Below are 22,080 nucleotides of genomic sequence, written 5' to 3'. Positions count from 1 at the left end.
AAGCGACAGAGCTGACAGGAGCCTGGGATGTTTTTCTTCATTCAACCAAAGTTTATTGGACATCTACAAATAGACAGGCCCTGTGCTAGAGTTAGAGAATAAAAGCTAAGTCCCTGCTATATATACACACTGCTATATTTAAAATAGGTAACGAATAGGACCTACTGTATAGCACATGGAACTCTGCTCAGTGTTATGTAGTAGCCTGGATGAGAGGGGAGTTTGCGGGGAGAATGGATACATGTATGTGAATGGCCAAGTCCCTTTGCTGTCCACCTAAAACTCTCATAACGTTCTTAATTGGCTATACCTCAACACAAAATAAATACTTTAAAAAAGAAAAAATTCTAAGCGCTTGCTATTTGGGCAATAAAGAAAAGGCCTGTCAAGAGCCAGGTGTAGATGGGTTAAGCACATGCAAAATTGTTTTTTAATCCAGTGCTTCATTTGGCAGCCCACAGATCCATGTCAAGAGGTTCACCGTATTATACTTAGCTTTACTAGTTTTCATTGTTTGGGGCACATGTCCTATTTCTTTAGTTTGGTTTTTAAACTGAAAATATATTCATCTTGATATAACACACTTTTATTCTTACCAAAAACCCAAATAATTAAAATATTTTTAACTGCCAAACCATCAGCAAGGTGGCAAGAGGTTAGAAAATATATGTGCTTGATCTTTGTTCAAACATCTTTGTTACAACGTGGGGAAATAAGTCGAATTTATATATAAAGAAAAAGTTGGAGAATGGGGATAAGGTAGAAGCTAGAAACCAGTCATGATAAATGTTTAAATTTTCACAAGATCCCTTAAAATTGATTTGAGACTTCAAAGGTTAAGTAATGGGAAATTTGCAAATCTTTTTTTAAAGGTCTTCTGGTTTAATAAGAGTGAACATTTGAAGTAAAATTCCAGATCTTCTCCTCTGCCTGAATGCGTCTGGTGAGACAGGAAAGGATCTCATTTAATAAGCCGCTATCTTTTTTAAAGGATTTATTTATTTCGCTGTATCAGGTCTTAGTTGTGGCTTGCAGACTTTTCTGTGGTTGCGGCACTTGGGTTTATTATATACTTAGCTTTACTAGTTTTCTTTGTTTGGGGCACATGTCCTATTTCTTTAGTTGCCCTGAAGCATGGGGGATCTTAGTTCCCTGACCAGGGATTGACCCACATCCACTGAATTGAAAGGCAGATTCTTAACTGCTCGGATCACCAGGGAAGTCCCTAGTCACTGTCTTGTTTTGAGACCAGTAAAAAATGGCCTCCTTTTCTTCTGTCGTGGTGTAGCCCTGCTGTAGGATGCTTGCTAGGGAGTGCCAGTAGCCAAACTCAAGCTAACAAAAGCAAAAAGGAGGATATATTATAAGAATGTTAGGATCTCACCAACACATTGGGTCTTAGGAATATGGAACTAGGGTCTAGGATTTCATCAGGACCCTATATTTTCCCTCCTTGTTGCACATCAATGTCTTTTTTTTCCTCTCCTTATTTTTTCTAACAAAAGTTTCCAAGTTGTTTTTTATAGTATCCAGCTAGCTTCAGGCACCAGAAAGACAAAGATATGATATGTTCTGTTCCCAAGTAAAAAACTATATAAGGGAAGAATCTCAAGTCTTAACCCAGCTTGCAACTCATCAGATGTCACCTGGAGATGGGGTCATTTTCAGTTCATTTAAGTTGTTCAGTTGTGTCTGACTCTCTGCGATCCCATGGACTGTAGCATGCCAGGCTTCCCTGTCCACCATCAACTCCCAGAGCTTGCTCAAACTCATATCCACTGAGTCAGTGATGACATCCAACCATCTAACCCTCTGTTGTTGCCTTCTCTTCCTGCCCTCAATCTTTTCTAGCATGAGGATCTTTTCCAATGAGTCAGTTCTTTGCATCATGTGGCCAAAGCATTGGAGTTTCAGCTTCAGCATCAGTCCTTCTAATGAACACCCAGGACTGGTCTCCTTTAGGATTGACTGGTTTGATTTCCTTGCAGTCCTAGGGATTCTCAGGAGTCTTCTCCAACACCACAGTTCAAAAGCATCAATTCTTCGGTGCTCAGCTTTCTTTATAGTCCAACTCTCACATCCATACACGACTACTGGAAAACCATAGCTTTGGCTAGACGGAACTTGTCATTCAGAGCTTGGTTAATAGTGACAGTAATTATGCCTGGAGTCATCGGGAAATGGTAACAGTGGTATATTTCACTTGAGCATTTAGGGATGAGCAGGAGTTTGCCAAAATAAAGGTGCACCAAGGAACCACCTCTGCAAAAGTGCCAAGGCCTAGAAGGTTCTGGAGTATGGGCAGAGTTTTTTTTTTTTTTTTTTTTCACTAAGATCAGGTCATAGGACACTTGAAATTAAGGAGCAGAGAAGTTAGAGCTAGTTTTCAAAAGATTTTATGTGCTGTCAAGATCCTCATATACTGTATTAGAGATTAAACTCAATCTATTAACAACAGGGAGGTCTCAGGTAAAAGGCTTTCTCAATAGTCTCCAGATTCTAGTCTAAGACCATGATTAGTAGCTGGGGACATTTGTGTCCCCTGAGAAGACACTGGGCCATATCTGGGGACGTTTGGATTGCATTACTAGGTGAGTGCTACTGATGCTAGGCCAGGGGTGCTGCTGAACATGCCACAAGGCAGAGCACAGCTGCCACAGGATGAATTACCCGGTCCAAAATGTCAGCAGCGCTGAAGTTGGGAAAGCCCTGGTCTGAGATCATGGCAGTGGGGAATGCAAGGCTTCGGTGGAGATGCTTTCAAAATGCGTCGGGCGTGGCAGGGAGAGACTGTGAAGGGCCCACACTGACTCTGAGGTAGCTGTCTCAGAAGGCCGGGTGGCCGTTGTTGCCATGAACTGAGAGCAAGTAAAGCAGGGCTGTGTGGAGATGGTAATAAAGTAGTCCAGTAGGGTCCTGTCTATCGACAGAAGGGAAAACCCACAACCCGGAAGTTGAGAATTGTGTTTAATTTGCCAGACTTACTGAGGACAATAGCCCAGAATACCATCTCTCAGATAGCTCTGAGGGACTGTTCCAAAGAGGCAAGAGAAAAGCGAGAATATATAGGAGTTTTTGCTTGAAAAAGCAAACACATGCATGCTAAGTCACTTCAGTAGTGTCTGACTCTGTGCGACCCTATGGACCATAGCACACCAGGTTCCTTGTCCATGGAATTCTCCAGGCAAGAATACTGCAGTGGGTTGCCATGCCCTCCTTCAGGGGATCTTCCCGACCCCGGGATTGAACCCGCATCTCATGTCTCCTGCATTGGCAGGTGGGTTCTTACCACTAGCACCACCTGAGAAACCCAAACATGTAGTCAAAGAGAAATATTATTGCTAATCACAAAAAAAAACAGACATCTCAAGTTAATAATTTTAGTGCTTTACTATGTATGGAAAGACGTGAGAGTTGGGGCTTATTGAAATTATTCCTTTGATATGCACCTTAACTGGGCTTGTATCCTGTTTTTTGAAATCCACAGTGCCCCTCAAGGTTACAGTGGCTGATGGCTTCAGGTCAACATTCTTTGCTCCACAAACAGGCAGCATCCTTCCAATTTCCATGATGCACCTGCCAGTAAAGGAAAGGTAAGTAATCAGGCAAAGGGGAAATCGGGTGCTATTTGATTATATATCACCTTTTGCTACAGTAATATAGGGAAACAGAAACTGTTAGTCCTTCAACTTGTATATCAGCATAATAGTAGTGAATGAAACCCACAGAATATTTTTAATTCATTTTTAATAGAAGTATATTTGAACTACAATGTTGTTAACTACTGTTGTAGAGCAAAATGACTCAGTTATATACACACACATACATATATATATATATATACACACATACATTCTTTTTATATTCTTTTCCATTATGCTTTATCACAGGACACTGAATATAGTTCCCATGTGCCCTACAGTAGGATCTTGTTTATGCATTCTATAGGTACCAGTTTGCATCTGCTAATTCCAAGCTCCAACCCTCCCCGACCCCACCCCCCTTGGCAACCACCAGTCTACTCTCTGTGTCCTTGATTCAGCTTCATAGGTAGGTTCAATTCTGTCATCTTTTAGATTCCACATATAAGCTATATCATACATTTGTCTTTTCTGACTTACTTCACTCAGTATGATCATCTCTAGTTGCCTCCATGTTGCTGTAAATGGCTTTATTTTGTTCTTTCCGATGCTGAGCAGTATTTCATTGTATATATGCACCACATCTTCGCCTGTTCAAGTGTTGATGGGCGTTTAGGTTGTTTCCCTGTCTTGGCTGTTGTGAGTAGTGCCTCTGTGAACATAGGGGTGCGTGCATCTTTTGATATGGTTTGTCCAGATATATGTCCAGGAGTGTGATAGAGCCCGCATGGTGTCTCATTGTTAAGAGAGCTCTTTATGCTGACCTCACAAACAAAGAATAAAATCACAGTGATCCTTGAGGCTGACCAAATTGCCCAAATGACATTCTGTTTCCTCACTGGTGCCTACCTTCTCCAAGCCGTGAGACCACCAGATTTCAGACCTCTGGCTATATGACCACAGGACTCAACTACAGGCTAAAAACTAACCATCCCTTCAGAGAATTTTTCATTGGTGGGAAATAAGAAAGACCCCGTCAGAAAGGAAGGACACTGGTTCTCCTTAAGGGCCAGTCACCCTCTTGTCTCCATCTAGTCAATTTCCCTTTTCTTGCCTGACTGCCCAGGTCACTGTCTTTTTCTCTACACCGCTGTACAGAGTGGGATTGCTGGATCATGCGCATTCTGTTTTTAGTTTTCTGAGGGCACCTCCACACTATTTTCCACAGTGGCTGCGCCAATTTACATTCCCACCAACAGTGTAGGAGGGCTCCCTTTTTGCCACACCCTCTCCAGAATTTGCTTTCTGTAGAATTTTTAATGATGGATGACCTCACACTACCCAGGGTGAGATGGTACCTTATTGTAGTTTTGATTTGCATTTATCTAATAATTTGCGATGTTGAGCATCTTTTCATGTGCCTATTGGCCACCTGAATTTCTTCTTTGGAGAAATGTCTTCTACCCATTTGGGGTTTTTTGTTGTTGTTGCTGTTGAGTAGTATGAACTGTTTGTAAGCCCACAGATTGTTGATCACCACATGGCTAAATGAAATACTCAAACATTCCATTCAGGAAGATGATACTTAATGCCATTAATATATATTTAAATTAATAGTATATATGCTCTTTCTGCTCGTCTGGTTATTATTTCTTGGTTCCCAGACCCTTTGAATAACCCCCAACCCCTTGGCTGACTCCAGTTAGAATCTTGGAACCTGTGAAATGCAGTTTTTAGGGGTCAACCTACTTGTGATGCAGAGCAGGGGAAAGGCAAGGAAAGGACCCAGCAGCCTGGCAGAGAGTTCACTCAGTATTTTTTTAATCCGGACAACACTCTCAGTGAGGTATGATTCCTACTTTTACAGTCGAGGAAACTTTAACTCATAAGTGACTTGCCCAAGGTCATAAGGCCCACCATGGGCAGATCTGGAAGTTTTACCAAAGCCTGTCCTGATCCGAAGCCCCCGCTGCTTTCTCAGCAGAGAGTAGAGCATCATAGCTTGGCTTTCCAGGCTGTAAATCTTGAACAATTCCAAGGAGAACTGATATCCTCCTGAGACACAAAACAGGGCAATTGTTAAAGTCACAGAGAAACACTCCTGTGATGCAAGGCTACAGGAGCTAGAAGAGCAGGGTAGATCGTGAGCATTTTTATTGAACAGAACAAAGATCCTGGCCTGAATTCTTACATAAATCATTATTGTCCTGCTTAATGGGGCTGCCATAAACCTAATAACCCGAAGGATTTGCAAGCATTTTAATGAAAAATAGATGGCTTTTAAAGGAAAGTAATTCAGCTCAGGGGAACAGAGTTTGGATACAGGGAGATTTATCCGTAATAGTCAACAAGAGGTTCTGTTACCTGGGTGATGTCACACATTAGCACAGATGAGCTTATGTGATAAGCCGCTGCCAGCAAAGAGCAGAACCTGAAGACAAGTGGAAGGGCATAGAAGAATTGGATTTTTTTTTTAAAGGCTAACAAAAGGTAAGAGGGGGAAGAGGAAAGATGAGGGGGTTGTCTCACAAGGAGATAAAGGCCACTTTAAGAATCACGGCATTGCTGGGGAAGTGGATTGGCTTTGTTTTGCAGATTTCCTACGTGCTGATTAATGTGCACTGCATGATCCTCTAATTGTCAGTCTATATTAGAAACATACCTTGTATGCCTTTATCAGGTTAAGAATGTGGACAACTCTGCTTCAGTGCTTGCAGAATAGGCATCCCCATACTCTGATCTCCATAGCCCCATGGGTTAACAGGCCTCAGTCCATGGTTTCAGCTATTTCTCCTGGAGCCAACTGAAAGGTCTTTAAAGTTCTGAATCACAATTTTTTTGTACTCTTTGTGTTAACTTTGGACTTTTTATTGCTTGCTTGTTTGTGTTGTGGAGACAAAGTTAGCTGCAGAATTCTCCCATGGGCTTCGTTTGACCTCCTGAAATCTAGTATCAGGTCTAATTCCCACTCCACAGCTGAGTCATTGGAGAAACTTGCTCTTTCAACCACAATGGTTGCAAAGAGATGGGCACATGAACCAAGATGAGCGCATCTCAGGGCATCGCTGGAATTTTTCCAAAGTAAGTTAATCACAAGGCTGTTCTGTAACACTGATGCTAATCACATCACAGAAAATGGAGAAATCCAATGAGAAGCAAGCGAGAATGAAACAGACACACTAAGAAGGAGAGAACCAAGAGGGTGTATGTGTCAATGGTGTTTAAGTTCTAGTTCAAAATCCCTGATCCCAGACGGCCTCTGGTTCATGTAACTCAGACCCTTCCAACAAGTGCCTCCATCACTTACAACCTAAGTCCTTGATTGATATGATTTGTAATGTAGGTGTGAAAGTGAAAGTTGCTCAGCTGTGTTTGACTCTTTGCGACCCCATGGACTGTATGGAATCCTCCAGGCCAGAATAATGAAGTGGGTAGCCTTTCCCTTCTCCAGGGGATCTTCCCAACCCAGGGATCGAACCCAGGTCTCCCACATTGCAAGCGGATTCTTTACCAGCTGAGCCACAAGGGAAGCCCTCTCCAAAGACATTAGCTAATTCCTGGAAGTTTATCTTATCCCCACCATTCCAGTGATTGGGACCCAGCATCCTTGCATAAAGCTGTGCAACACCGTGTACAAAGCATACACTATGATGACCAAAAAAATCACAAAAATCATATTATGGGAGTTGAGGGGATTATACAAAAGGTGTGGTAGGGGGTGTGTCCCGAGGCACAGCCATGACATACACCTCATGGCCTCATCCTCTGCCTCTTCTCAGTACCAATACACACACAAACACACACACACACACACACACACTTTTTTTAGTCCATTTTTCTCACACACAGAAATTTACAAATCATCATCTGTTACCTGTACATCTCAATATTGGAACTAAACCCCAAATGTTTAGTTTGGGGTTAGTAATTATCTTATTAAGTTAATTTTCCAGTGAAGTCCTCTTTCAAAGTCTCATTCTAGCTAAAATGTAACAATGTTACTTAGCATTTTTTTCCTGTCTTTGTAAAAAACAGATACGTTTTAGATATTTGAGATAGTAAATTATATCTAATTTTATATTCTGTCTTCTTCACCTTTAGACCAGGTGTATTTTCCTATGTGAATGAAAATGCTTCAAAACCATGATATTTAATGTCTTTCTAGTATTTTATTGTATGAATATATGCTATTTACTTGTAATTCCCCTAAATTTTGAGTATTTAGATAACTTCAGTTTTCACAATTGTAAATAACATTTCAGCCTTATGGATGAATGTTTGTCGTTTTGATTCATCATCTGGAATTGTTCCCAAGAAACAAAATAACAGAGTTGGAGAGTATAAAAAATATGAATGCTCTTAACCAGATCACTCAATTGCTTTTTCAGGAAGATCATGTCAGTTTAGAATCTCTCGGGCAGTGTATGAAAAAGTGCTTATTTCACTTCACCTTGTATAAAAAAAAAGCATTCCTTTCACTTCACCCTTGTTACTTGTGTAGCCAAGTGTTTAAGGATTTCCTAATTGATAAGTGGAAAATAACTCATTGTTACATTTCTTTGATTACTAGGGAAGTTCAGAAATTTTTATACATGTTTTAGCTTTTTCTCTTGTAAATGGTCTGTTCATACCCTTTGGCACGTATGTAATGAAAAGCAAAATCTCCCATCCCTCCTCTCACTCCATCAGAGAAAAACTCTCTTAACATTACTGTTTAAGTTTGTTCTAGTGGCTTTCATCCTAACTGTGTAATACGCTCAAAGTGCCATTTCACATAGATGATATATATCAGCTCCTGATTATGGGGAATAAAAGGATTCAAATCACATTTTATAGTTTAGCTTCCGCTACAAACAGACCCTGAGACAAGAATTTATGTACAAGCAGTTTATTTGAGGATGGAGAAGGAAATGGCAATCCCACTCCAGTGTTCTTGCTTGGAGAATCTCAGGGACAGAGGAGCCTGGTGGGCTGCTGTCTGTGGGGTTGCACAGAGTCGGACATGACTAAAGCGACTTAGCAGCAGCAGCAGCAGCAGCAGCAGCAGTTTATTTGAGAGGGCAATTCTGGGAAGCACAAGGATGGAATGAGAACTGGAACCCAGAAGGGAGGGAAATCCAGTGAAAGGTAGATTAATGTGTGAGTTACCCCTGTGAGCAACTGGACCAATATCTCAGGGGATGCTCTAAAAAGAGACAGCTTGATGGTTTCTCATTAAAAGCAGAATCTCATCCTCACTGGCTGAGGGGTTATTCCTGGGCCATCTTCAAAACACTTCTAGCCTGTTCAGCTCACAGGCCAATCCCATCCCAACAGAGAGAGTCACAGGAGACCAGGGTCAGCATGTGCTGGACCAGGCTCTGATGGCCTCCGGGGAGACTACAAGAATTTGGGTAGGGCACCCACAGCATCTGTTACAGTATTGCTCTTAGAGTGTGAAATTCATGGCTCCATTATTTTTTAATTGTTCTGTTGGTGATCTTTAATAATTTAAAATAGATGCTCCAGATACTTTCAACATTATCTCTTACTGACTCCCTACCTTGTGAGATAAGGACATTAGTGCCATACTCCACTCAGCCATTTCTCAACTTTTCCCTCTTCTTATCCCATCCTCTTGGCTACACCTTAGCAAGCTTGTTAATATTTACTTAGTATCTGGCAACCGTAGTCAGGGTTTTTTGTTTTGTCTCTAAAAATTGAGAGAGATTCAATAAAATATAATTTCTATACTTACGATAACATAGACATTGTCATTAAACATTCAAGCAACGTGTTTGGGTTGTGTTTCCTCCTAGTGAGTACAATATCTTGACTTAAGCCACTTGACGAGGAAATTAAAATTAATATACTTAACCTCACAGGCCTCCCTGGTGGCTCAGATGGTGAAGAATCTGCCTGCAATGCGGGAAACGCAGGTTTCATCCCTGGTTTGGGCAGATCCCCTGGAGAAGGAAATGGCAACCCACTCCAGTATTCTTGGCTAAAGAATTTCATGGACAGAGGAGCTTCACAGGGTACAGTCCATGGGGTAACAAAGAGTCAGGCACTACTGAGTGAGTCATGCCATCTATCACTTATCATCACATATGAGCCCCGACTATCTTCTCCAGGTTTTTCCTCAGGAATTCTACTTGCAATTTTCTTTCTTGCATTATTTGTATTTCAGTTTAGTTCAGTTGCTCAGTCGTAACGGAATCTTTGCGACTCCACAGACTGCAGGACACAGGCCTCCCTGTCCATCACCAACTCCCAGAATTTACTCAAACTCATGTCTATTGAGTCAGTGATGCCATCCAACCATCTCATCCTCTATCATCCCCTTCTCCTCCCTTCAATCTATTCCATCATCAGGGTCTTTTCCAATGAGTCTGTTCACATCAGGTGGTCAAAGATTTGGAGATTCAGCTTCAGATCAGTCCTTGCAATCAGTATTCAGGACTGATTCCCTTAGGATGGACTGGTTGGATCTCCTTGCTGTCCAAGGAACTCTCAAGAGTCTTCTCCAACACCACAGTTCAAAAGCATCAATTCTTCGGCATTCAGCTTTGTTTATAGACCAACTCTCATATCCATACATGACTACTGGAAACCATAGGTTTGACTAGATGGACCTTTGTCAGCAAAGGAATGTCTCTGCTTTTTAATATGCTGTCTAGGTTGGTCATAACTTTTCTTCCAAGGAGCAAGCATCTTTTAATTTCATGGCTGCAGTCACCATCTCAGGTGATTTTGGAGCACCCCAAAATAAATTCTCTCAGTGTTTCCATTGTTTCTGCATCTATTTGCTGTGAACTGATGGGACTGGATGCCATGATCTTAGTTTTCTGAATGTTGAGCTTTAAGCCAACTTTTTCACTCTCCTCTTTCACTCTCATCAAGGGGCTCTTTGGTTCTTCTTCACTTTCTGCCTGAAGTGTGGTGTCATCTGCATATCTGAGGTTATTGATATTTCTCCCAGCAATTTTGATTCCAGCCTGTGCCTCATCCAGACCAGCATTTCTCATGATGTACTCTGCATATAAGGTAAAAAAAGCAGGGTGACAATATGCAGCCTTGACATACTCCTTTTCCTATTTGGAACCAGTCTGTTGTTCCATGTCCAGTTCTAACTGGTGCTTCCTGACCTGCATACAGATTTCTCAGAACGCAGGTAAGGTGATCTGGTATTCCCATATCTTTCAGAATTTTCCAGTTTTTTGTGATCCACACAGTCAAAGGCTTTGGCATAGTCAATAAAGCAGAAATAGATGTTTTTCTGGAACTCTCTTGCTTTTTCGATAATCTAGTGGATGTTGGCAATTTGATCTCTGGTTCCTCTAGCTTTTCTAAATCCAGCTTGAATATGTGGAAGTTCACAGTTCACATACTGTTGAAGCCTGGCTTGGAGGATTTTGAGCATTACTTTGCTAGCGTGTGAGATGAGTGCAATTGTGCAGTAGTTTGAGCATTCTTTGGCATTGCCTTTTTTGGGATTGGAATGAAAACTGACCTTTTCCAGTCCTGTGGCCACTGCTGAGTTTTCCAAATTTGCTGGCATATTGAGTGCAGCACTTTCACAGCATCGTCTTTCAGGATTTGAAACAGCTCAATTGGAATTCCATCACCTCCACTAGGTTTGTTCATAGTGATGCTTCATAAGGCTCACTTGACTTTGCATTCCAGAATGTCTGGTTCTAGGTGAGTGATCACACCATTGTGGTTACCTGGGAGAATTATCATGAAGATAAGTTATCATGAAGAATCTTTTCTGTATAGTTCTTCTGTGTATTCTTGCCACCTCTTCTTATTATCTACTACTTTTGTTAGGTCCATAACATTTCTGTCCTTTATTGTGCCCATCTTTATCCCCATGGAAAAGAAATGCAAAAAAGCAAAATGGCTGTCTGGGGTGGCCTTACAAATAGCTGTGAAAAGAAGAGAAGTGAAAAGCAAAGGAGAAAAGGAAAGATATAAGCATCTGAATGCAGAGTTCCAAATAATAGCAAGAAGAGATTTAAAAAAAGCCTTCTTCAGTGATCAATGCAAAGAAATAGAGGAAAACAACAGAATGGGAAAGACTAGAGATCTCTTCAAGAAAATTAGAGATACCAAGGGAACATTTCATGCAAAGATGGGCTCGATAAAGGACAGAAATGGTATGGACCTAACAGAAGCAGAAGATATTAAGAAGAGATGGCAGGAATACATAGAAGAATTGTACAAAAAGGATCTTCAAGACCTGGATAATCATGATGGTGTGATCACTCATCTAGAGCCAGACATCTTGGAATGTGAAGTCAAGTGGGCCTTAGAAAGCATCACTACGAACAAAGCTAGTGGAGGTGATGGAATCCCAGTTGAGCTATTTCAAATCCTAAAAGATGATGCTGTGAAAGTGCTGCACTCAATATGCCAGCAAATTTGGAAAACTCAGCAGTGGCCATAGGACTGGAAAAGGTCAGTTTTCATTCCAATCCCAAAAAAGGCAATGCCAAAGAATGCTCAAACTACCGCACAATTGCACTCATCTCATACGCTAGCAAAGTAATGCTCAAAATCCTCCAAGCCAGGCTTCAGCAATACGTGAACCGTGAACTCCCTGATGTTCAAGCTGGATTTAGAAAAGCTAGAGGAACCAGAGAACAAATTGCCAACAGCCGCTGGATCATGGAAAAGGCAGGAGAGTTCCAGAAAAACATCTATTTCTGCTTTATTGACTATGCCAAAGCCTTTGACTGTGTGGATCACAAGAAACTGTGGAAAATTCTGAAAGAGATGGAAATACAGACCACCTGACCTGCCTCTTGAGAAATCTGTATGCAGGTCAGGAAGCACCAGTTAGAACTGGACATGGAACAACAGACTGGTTCCAAATAGTAAAAGAAGTACGTCAAGGCTGTATATTGTCACCCTGCTTATTTAACTTATATGCAGAGTATATCATGAGAAATGCTGGGATGGAAGAAGCACAAGCTGAAATCAAGATTGCTGGGAGAAATATCAATAACCTCAGATATGCACATGACACGACCCTTATGGCAGAAAGTGAAGAAGTAAAGAGCCTCTTGATGAGAATGAAAGAGGAGAGTGAAAAAGTTGGCTTAAAGCTTAACACTCAGAAAACGAAGATCATGGCATCTGATCCCATCACTTCATGGGAAATAGATGGGGAAACAGTAGAAACAGTGTCAGACTTTATTTTTTTGGGCTCCAAAATCACTGCAGATGGTGATTGCAGCCATGAAATTAAAAGACACTTACTCCTTGGAAGAAAAGTTATAACCAACCTAGATAGCATATTCAAAAGCAGAGACATTACTTTGCCGACTAAGGTCCGTCTAGTCAAGGCTATGGTTTTTCCAGTAATCATGTATGGACGTGGGAGTTGGCCTGTGAAGAAGGCTGAGCACTGAAGAATTGATGCTTCTGAACTGTGGTGTTGGAGAAGACTCTTGAGAGTTCCTTGGACTGCAAGGAGATCCAACCAGTCCATTCTGAAGGAGATCAACCCTGGGATTTCTTTGGAAGGAATGATGCTAAAGCTGAAACTCCAGTACTTTGGCCACCTCATGCGAAGAACTGACTCATTGGAAAAGACTCTGATGCCGGGAGGGATTGGGGGCAGGAGGAGAAGGGGACAGTGGAGGATGAGATGGTTGGATGGCATCACTGACTCAGTGGACGTTAGTCTGAGTGAACTCCGGGAGTTGGTGATGGACAGGGAGGCCTGGCATGCTGCGATTCATGGGGTTGCAGAGAGTCGGACATGACTGAGCAACTGAACTGAACTGAACTGAATTGAACTTGCATGAAATGTTCCCTGGTATCTCTAATTTTCTTGAAGAGACCTCTAGTCTTTCCCATTCCATTGTTTTCCTCTATTTCTCTACATATTTATTTCTATTTATATGCATTTAACATACTCTGACTCTGGGCTTTTTCTAATCTTGAGACAATTCTACTTTAGAAGCTCTCCTTTTCAGAGCTCTATGTCCTTTTTTTGCCTGAATGGATTCGTTGCTCTTACTCTGCTGGACACTGACCTTACAAGACACTTCTCACTACTTTATTTATTGAGCGCACTGTTTTCACTATTTCATATGCTACCCACTTCTGGTATATTCTCTCTTCTTGTGGGACTACATTCTTATTAAACAAATATTCAAATTTCTGAGAACTTAAATGCAAGAAAGCATATGTATATTCTGCCCTCACCTGATAATTTGTTGAATACAAGTTTCTAGATCAAAACTAACCTTATGACAGAATCTTAAATTTGTTTTGCCATTATTTTTTAGTCTCTTGTATAGTCGGGGGAAAAAAATCTGACATCAGTGTGACTATCAGTTCCTTGTGAGTGATTTGTGTTTTTGTCTTTGAAGTTTTTAGGATCCTCATTTAATCTTGGTATTCTGAAAGTTCATGACACTCACTAAGCGTGGGTCTTTCAACACTTATTTTCGGATGTATCTTTTTGGTCTGAAGCCACTTTTCTGCTTTGGAAAATTCTTTCCTTTGATTTTTCCATGGATTCCCACAGCAACGTTTGTCACCACAAGTTTTTTTTTTGTTTGTTTGTTTGTTTTAAACAGATAGGCAGATTGCCACTGTGGATATTCTATAATATTGGGTATCTGGACCCTTTTCTAACCAGGTCTTCTCTCCTACATAAAAGTTTTGACTGGAACTCTAGTGAGGAAGTTCAGAGTATGTCAGTTGGTATAATACACTTCATTGTGAGCCATCAGAAAACCATTACACAGCTACAAATTGGCTCAAATTCTAGAATGAGAAATATTTTCTTGGAAGCTCCAAAATCTTCACCAGAAACCTTAGTTGTCTCTAGACAGTTATTTCTAGTTTTCTTTTTTCCTTCTTAAGACAATAAATGTTTATGCCTTGCAAAAAGCTGTCTGCTTCTGCTCTGTGAGCAAGATAGTGAATAGGGAAGCCTATAAATATGGTTGAATTTGTATAGGGACATGTAATTAATCCCTCTGATTTCAGTCCCATTCACTGTCTAACCAGCCCAATCTGATCCCACTGCCTCAGTGGGGTTCTCTTTTGGTAAATTGGTTCCTATATCTTCAGCAGCAAGCTCATAGTGTGTTGGAGTTATCATTTCTATACCTGTTTCATTATCAACCCTCTTCCAATTTCTGTTTTCCAGAAATTGTTTTGAAGTATTTAATAAATATACAAATATTTAATAATCTAATAAATTAAATAATTTATTAAAACAACATTAATAAATTTTAATAAATTAATATTTTATTAAAATAATTTAATAATTATAAATATTTAATAATTTAATAAATCTATCTTCCTATTTATATGAGGGTGAGCTTTAGGTTTTTATTATTCATGTGTATAAGCATTTTATGTATGAATTTGTATCATAATCATAGGAAATACATTTGGTAAATATTTTCATTTTTGTTTATACAGTGCTTCATTCAAACAGGATTTAGGATAGAGATTGCATGACATGTTTGTGTGTGTGTATGTGTATATGGATAAGAAAAATAATAAAATAAAAGTAATTTTAAAAACTTAAAATATGGATATAAAAACCTATATACTCTAGGCAGCACACTGTGAACAGCTATAGTCGGTAGATTAGCGCCCCCTGACCCTCAACCTACAAAGATGTCCACATGATCATCTCTAGAACTTGTGAATATGTTACATCTCAAGGCAAAGACATTATGATTGCAGATAAAACTAAGGTTATTTAATCAAAGTAAAAAGTGAAAGTGTTAGTTGCTTAGTCGCATCCAACTCTCTGGGATCCCATGGACTGTAGCCTGCCAGGCTCCTCTGTTCATAGAATTCTTCAGGCAAAAATACTGGGGTGGATAGTCATCCCCTTCTCCAGGGGATCTTCCCAACCGAGGGACTGAACCTGGGTCTCCTGCATTGCAGGCATATTATTTACCGTCTGAGCGACCAGGGAAGCTCAAGATTATCATGGATTATCTGGGTGGCTCTAATGTAATCAAAAGGGCCCCAAAAAGTAGAAGAGACAGGCAGAAGAAGAGTCAGTGTCAGAGTAATGCATAATGAGAAAAACTGCAACACCATTGTATTTCCTAGTCCAAGCTCACTTGGCTCACCACACACAGGATAATAAATCCAAGAGATGAGGTGTTGAGGCAAGGAATATGACTGTATTCAGAAAGCTGACTGATGGAGAAATGGCAGACTAATGTCTCAGGGTTTGGATGTCAGATTCTTGTATAGAACAGAGATGGGGGAGGTGAGGACATACAGTAAAAAGGCCATTAATCTTGCAAATATCTTCCAGAATGGCCAGCTCTGGAAGAGGATATGTTAATATTATCCTTCCTATAGCCATCCACAGGTGGACAGGGTCCCAAACAAAGGCATTTTGGTTTAACATTCTGGCAGAGGGGCAAGTTTCCCCAAGGCAGGCCATTATGTTTGGGCAGTATCCTTTCAGTGAGCAAAAGCACCAGGAAGCAAAAGGTTAAAGTAAAAGGAACAGATCCAATATGGGGTCAGTTCTTCCCTGTAACAATTGCTGGCTCTGAAGATGGAAAAGACTCTGAGTCAAGGGAAGCAGGTGACTCCAGAGGCTGGAAAAGTCAAGAAACACATCTTCCCCTACAGCCTGACTTTAGACCCGTGAGACCCATTTGGGACTTCTGACCTCCAGATCTGTTAAGTTTTTTGTTTAAAACCACTGAGTTTGTGATCATTAATTAGTAATTAATATCCTAATACAGCAATGAATATACCAAGTTACAGACTCTCTTTAGGATGCCTATTGCAATTAAGATTCTATAGTTCAGAATGGATAAAACCAGCTTGGCAGTACTATTCAAAGAATGCGATCATTTAGCATATTCCTTCCTTCTGGGTGAAGTTCAGTTCAGTTCAGCCGCTCAGTCATTTCAGCTTCAACATCAGTCCTTCCAATAAATATTCAGGACTGGTTGGATCTCCTTGCAGTCTAAGGGACTCGAGTCTTCTCCAACACCACAGTTCAAAAGCATCATTCTTCGGTGCTCAGCCTTCTTCACAGTCCAGCTCTCACATCCATACACGACCACTGGAAAAACCATAGCTTTGACTAGGCGGACCTTATTGGCAAAGTAATGTCTCTGCTTTTTATATGCTGTCTAGGTTGGTCATAACTTTTCATCCAAGGAGTAAGTGTCTTTTAACTTCATGGCTGCAGACTGCAAAATCATCTGCAGTGAGTTTGGAGCCCCCAAAATAAAGTCTGCCACTGTTTCCACTGTTTCCCCACCTATTTGCCAAGAAGTGATGGGACCAGATGCCATGATCTTAGTTTTCTGAATGTTGAAGAAGAAGAAGAATATCAATACATAATAGTTTTATTTTTATGTGATTTTTCAATACAATTCTTTGAGAAATGTAGGAGTAAATTGCCAAAAGCTTCTCTTTGAACAGTGTAAAGTGTTTATGGCAATGTTGAATTCTCCTATTTATTTAAAACCACATTCCCTACTTAGCCCATTATATTTGATGTTTGATGATCATGAACTGACTTTAATTTCTAATTTCACATCAGTTTGAAAAGTTGGCATACTTCCTTTCATATTGCTGTCAGATCTGGGGTCAGTATTTGTTAACACCAAAGGGAGAGCATTTGCTAAGGAACAGATGGCCTATACCATTCCTTTCCTTAATGCCCTACAATGATTCAATTCTTATGAATCATCACTCCAGAGTTCTACCAGGAATGCAGTACAAACCACTAGTTAAATCCCCACCAGGGAAGTTGTCACATCTCAAAAATCTGACACTGCAACTGTCTCCATGGTGGGCACTTGGCAAATAGGTCAACAGGTGTTTCTGCTTTGTTAGAATGACTCATGGACACCAGGTAAATCAGGGAGCTTAGCTGGCTGCTATATTTGTAAAACAAAGTCTTTGGGTAAGTAAATAAGAACTTTTAGGCCAAGATTCAACACAAGTTGAAGTGTACCTTGAGAACTAAACCACATCAAGGGGCATTTAAAAATAAATAATTTAAAAATACAAAACTTGGAGAAAAGAAAGTAAAAAAAAAAAAAAATATATATATATATATATATATATATATATATATATGAAAAAAGCATTGCCAGAAGGAAGGTTGTTCAGAAACAGTCTGATAGCAGTTTTTCTTTTCATTGTACCAAACTATAATAACCTGTTTAGGCCTAATTAGGAATTATCATACAGCTGGGGTCAGTCACTCATCAGATCACTGGGGAAACCATTAAAAAGCATGCATTTGGAAGGAATTCAAAAGCAGTGCTATGGAAACCACAGTGGAAATTATCTAGACACATCCTACCAAGCATGGGGTGAAATCATGAGCTTCAGAAATCATAAGCCAAATGTTACCATTGATTTGAATAGTTTTAATTACTCACTTTTCCAAAGCTTCTGTCTCTGAAGATATGGAATACTGACAACAGCGAAGAAAAAAAGCAACAAACAGCAATGACTGAGAAATACAGTTGTGCCCAAACTCTATCTGCTTAAAATCTGAGAGACATAAGACATAGATGACGTAAAACATCACCATCACAGTCAGCAAGAACTATATGCAAAAGTTTTCACCAGTGTATGCAAAGCAGATTTAACAAGTAGCTGCTAAAAACTCACTAGAGTTTATACCTCCGTGCCATTTCCTGACTGTAGAACTAATGTTTAACTAAGGCAGTCTACTTAATGTCTGTGTTCCAATTCCCTCTTCTGTGAAATAATAATAGGGTTGTTATGAGAAAAGAGTTAATATGTAAGGTGATAGAATAGTGGCTGGTGTATCGTAGGTAGTATGTATTAGTTATAATTGTCATTACCTTTAAGAAATAGGATTTTGAAATGCCTGTGGCTCTTGTGCCCATTAAGGCCAAGGTATCAACCTGCCATTTAAGTGAATGCATAAGTTTAAGACAGTATTAATAGTCTATCTTCTATTTCAAGATCCCACAGCTTTGGTTGTTTTTGAAGGTCGAATTCTGCCTTAAATTGCAAAAAAAGATTCAAAGAAATTTAAAAGGTTGAATTTTTAACTTTTAAAAATTTATTGAATCAACAGTGTGTATCAACAGTGTTGTGTTAATCTCTACTATACAGCAAAGTGAGTGTTAGATATACAGTCATACGATTTTCCATTAGGGTTTATCACAGGATATTGAATACAATTGCCTATACTATACAGTAGGACCTTGCTGCTTATCCATTCTCTATGTAATATATAGTTTGCATCTACTAATCCCATAATCCCAATCCATTCTCCCCACCCACTCCCCACCTCCTTGGCAACCACAAGACTGTTCTCTGTCTGTGAGTTGTTTCTATTTTGTAGATTTGTTATTTTGTGTCATATCTTAGAGTTCACATATAAGTGATGTAATATGGTTTTTTTTTTTTTTATGACATTTCACTTAGTATGATAATGTCTAGGTCCACCGATGTTGCTGCAAATGCATTATTTGATTCTTTTTAATGTCAGGAAGCAACAGTTAGAACTGGACATGAAACAACAGACTGGTTCCAAATAGGAAAAGGAGTGCGTCAAGGCTGTATATTGTCACCCTGCTTATTTAACTTCTATGCAGAGCACATCATGAGAAACGCTGGACTGGAAGAAACACAAGCTGGAATCAAGATTGGTGGGAGAAATATCAACAACCTCAGATATGTAGATGACACCACCCTATGGCAGAAAGTGAAGAGGAACTAAAAAGCCTCTTGATGAAAGTGAAAGAGGAGAGTGAAAAAGTTGGCTTAAAGCTCAACATTCAGAAAACTAAGATCATGGCATCCGGTCCTATCACTTCATGGGAAATAGATGGGGAAACAGTAGAAACAGTGTCAGACTTTATATTTTTGGGCTCTGAAATCACTGCAGATGGTGACTGCAGCCATGAAATTAAAAGACGCTTACTCCTTGGAAGAAAAGTTATGACCAACCTAGATAGCATATTCAAAAGCATAGACATTACTTTGCCAACAAAGGTCTGTCTAGTCAAGGCTATGGTTTTTCCTGTGGTCATGTATGGATGTGAGAGTTGGACCGTGAAGAAGGCTGAGCACCGCAGAATTGATGCTTATGAACTGTGGTGTTGGAGAAGACACTTGAGAGTCCCTTGGACTACAAGGAGTTCCAACCAGCCCATTCTGAAGGAGATCAGCCCTGCAATTTCTTTGGAAAGAATGATGCTAAAGCTGAAGCTCCAGTACTTTGGCCACCTGATGCAAAGAGTTGACTCATTGGAAAAGACTCTGATGCTGGGAGGGATTGAGGGCAGGAGGAGAAGGGGACGACGGAGGATGAGATGGCTGGATGGCATCACTGACTCTATGGACGTGAGTCTGAGTGAACTCCTGGAGTTGGTAATGGACAGGGAGGCCTGGCATGCTGCGATTCATGGGGTCGCAAAGAGTTGGACACGACTGAGCAACTGAACTGAACTGAATGTCTGAGTAGTATTCCATTGTGTATATGCACCACATCTTTATCCATTCATCTGTTGATGGGTTTTTAGGTCTTGGCTGTTGTAAATAATTCTTCATTGAACATTGGGATACATGTATCATTTTGAATTATAGGTTTTTTGCAGATATATGCCCATGAGTGGAATTGCAGGTCATATGGCAGCTCTAGTTTTTTTTTGTTTTTTGTTTTTTTCTAGAAACTCCATGGTGTTTTCCATAGTGGCTATATCAACTTACTGACTATACCAATTTATTAATACATTCCCACCAACAGTGTAGGAGTGTTCCAAAATGTTGCACTTTTAACATGTCCCAAAATTAAAGACAGTGTTTTCCCTCTACAACTAGTTCCTAATCCTGAATGGATTTCTATTCTTTTCTCCTGTCCCCTAATATGGACTGCCACTGTCACTGTTTTTCGGTCACCAGTCATGTCTGATTCTTTGCAACCCTGTGAGGTGCAGCACGCCAGGCTTCCCTGTCCTTCACTATCTCCCGGAGTTTGCTCGAACTCATGTCCATTGACCCAATGATGCCATTCAACCATCTCATCGCCTTGTTGTCCCCTTCTCCTCCTGCCCTCAGTCTTTCCTAGCATCAGTATCTTTTCCAATGAGATGTCTCTTTACATCAGGTGACCAAAGTATTGGAGCTTCAGCATCCGTTCTTCCAATGAATATTCAGGCTTAATTTCCTTTAGCATCGATTGATCTCCTTGCTGTCCAATGGACTCTCAAGAGTCTTCACGAACACCACAGTTCAAAAGCATTAATTCTTTGGTGCTCTGCCGGGGTCCAGCCCCGGTGGATCCAGGGAATTCGAAGGGTGGACGGTGTCGGCGTGGAAAGACTTGTTTATTTATTAAAGTAAGATTAGATTAAGAAACTATAGTGTAGTAAGAAGATTAAGTGGAGGAAGAGGGCTGAATAGCTTGGTTTACACGGAAGGCCAATAAAATTCCAGACAAGGAATTTGCACCATCTACGTTGGGCCACCGGCGCCCGCTTGAATATCTAAGGGTGCCTCGCCTTAAGCTCCCTTTCTCGCGGGTCTTAACAGCCAGGGCAAGTAAGTAGACCTGGCGAGCCCCTGCGCTCCAGGTGGAGATTCAGCCTGAAGTTAAAGTAAAGAGCAGAGAGAGGGAAAGAGAGAGAAGAAGAAAGAGAGAGAGAGACACGGGGGGAGCCAGAGTCCCAAGAAACCAGGCCGGGAGACTAGTTAGAGAAGCTGGTCCAAGAAGCTGGCCCCTGGCCCCTGGCCCCCTGGCCCCATCCTTTATTGTTCAGAAGGCCTTTTATACTTTTGATAAAACACAGAGATCAATGGGTAACACAAGATTATGTAGCGTTCGCAGCTCAGACTCTTTCTATACATCATTTTGTATACAAAAGGTCTCAGGTGATTTACATTATCTTTTGGCCAAGAGGCTTGTTAACACTTTTTGGCTCTCTTCCTTAATGAATGTTAATCTTGTTTCCCCTGAAGTGTTTTTCTTTAATCTACATCTCCTTAAAGCATTAACGTTAAAGTTACATCTCTATAGAACAAAGGTGCAGTGGGATATAACAAAGAAGGTACTTAACTCAAAGATCTAATGTTGCTAATACAAGGTCTACTACTTGTTTTTCTGTATACCAACTATATCTACAAATAAAGGATGTGAAAATTTGGCAGCAAATATTGACTCAACAAATGAAACCTTTAATCAGTTCTATCCTAAAGATTTTGACTCCTCTGAAGCTCCTACATTCCTAGGATGTTTTAAGCTTCCTGTGCCTCCTGCGGTCAGGAGGCCTCAAACAATCACACGCGCAGCTGTACGAGTCCTGCAGGCAGGCTAGAAAGCCATCAGAGGAGTATTTGGATTGAAACACTCTTTCAAATGCGGAAGACTAAAGCCCTGAATTGACTTTTTCCAGAAAATGTCAGAAGAGTGGAAAAGCAGAGCACAAAAGCCGGCAGATTTTTGTTGGGGTACATGCTTAGGAATTTCCAGAGGGGTCCCTGAAGTCTGAGCACGCCTTGCGTATGT

At 40.5% G+C, this 22,080-nt stretch overlaps 1 long non-coding RNA gene across 2 annotated transcripts in view; it reads left to right on the top strand.

Moving 5' to 3' along the window:
* Nucleotides 1-22,080, top strand: part of LOC121820349 (uncharacterized) — a 151,650-nt gene that overhangs the window by 67,007 nt on the left and 62,563 nt on the right. For both annotated transcript variants that reach the window (XR_009594984.1, XR_006060855.2), the window contains exon 3: nucleotides 3,488-3,593. This is a non-coding gene — a long non-coding RNA (uncharacterized LOC121820349). The remainder of the gene's footprint in view (nucleotides 1-3,487; nucleotides 3,594-22,080) is intronic.

The sequence above is a fragment of the Ovis aries genome, chromosome 9 (assembly GCF_016772045.2).
Source record: "Ovis aries strain OAR_USU_Benz2616 breed Rambouillet chromosome 9, ARS-UI_Ramb_v3.0, whole genome shotgun sequence".
Classification (NCBI taxonomy): Eukaryota; Metazoa; Chordata; class Mammalia; order Artiodactyla; family Bovidae; genus Ovis; species Ovis aries.
This window is presented reverse-complemented; position numbering and strand designations above follow the sequence as displayed.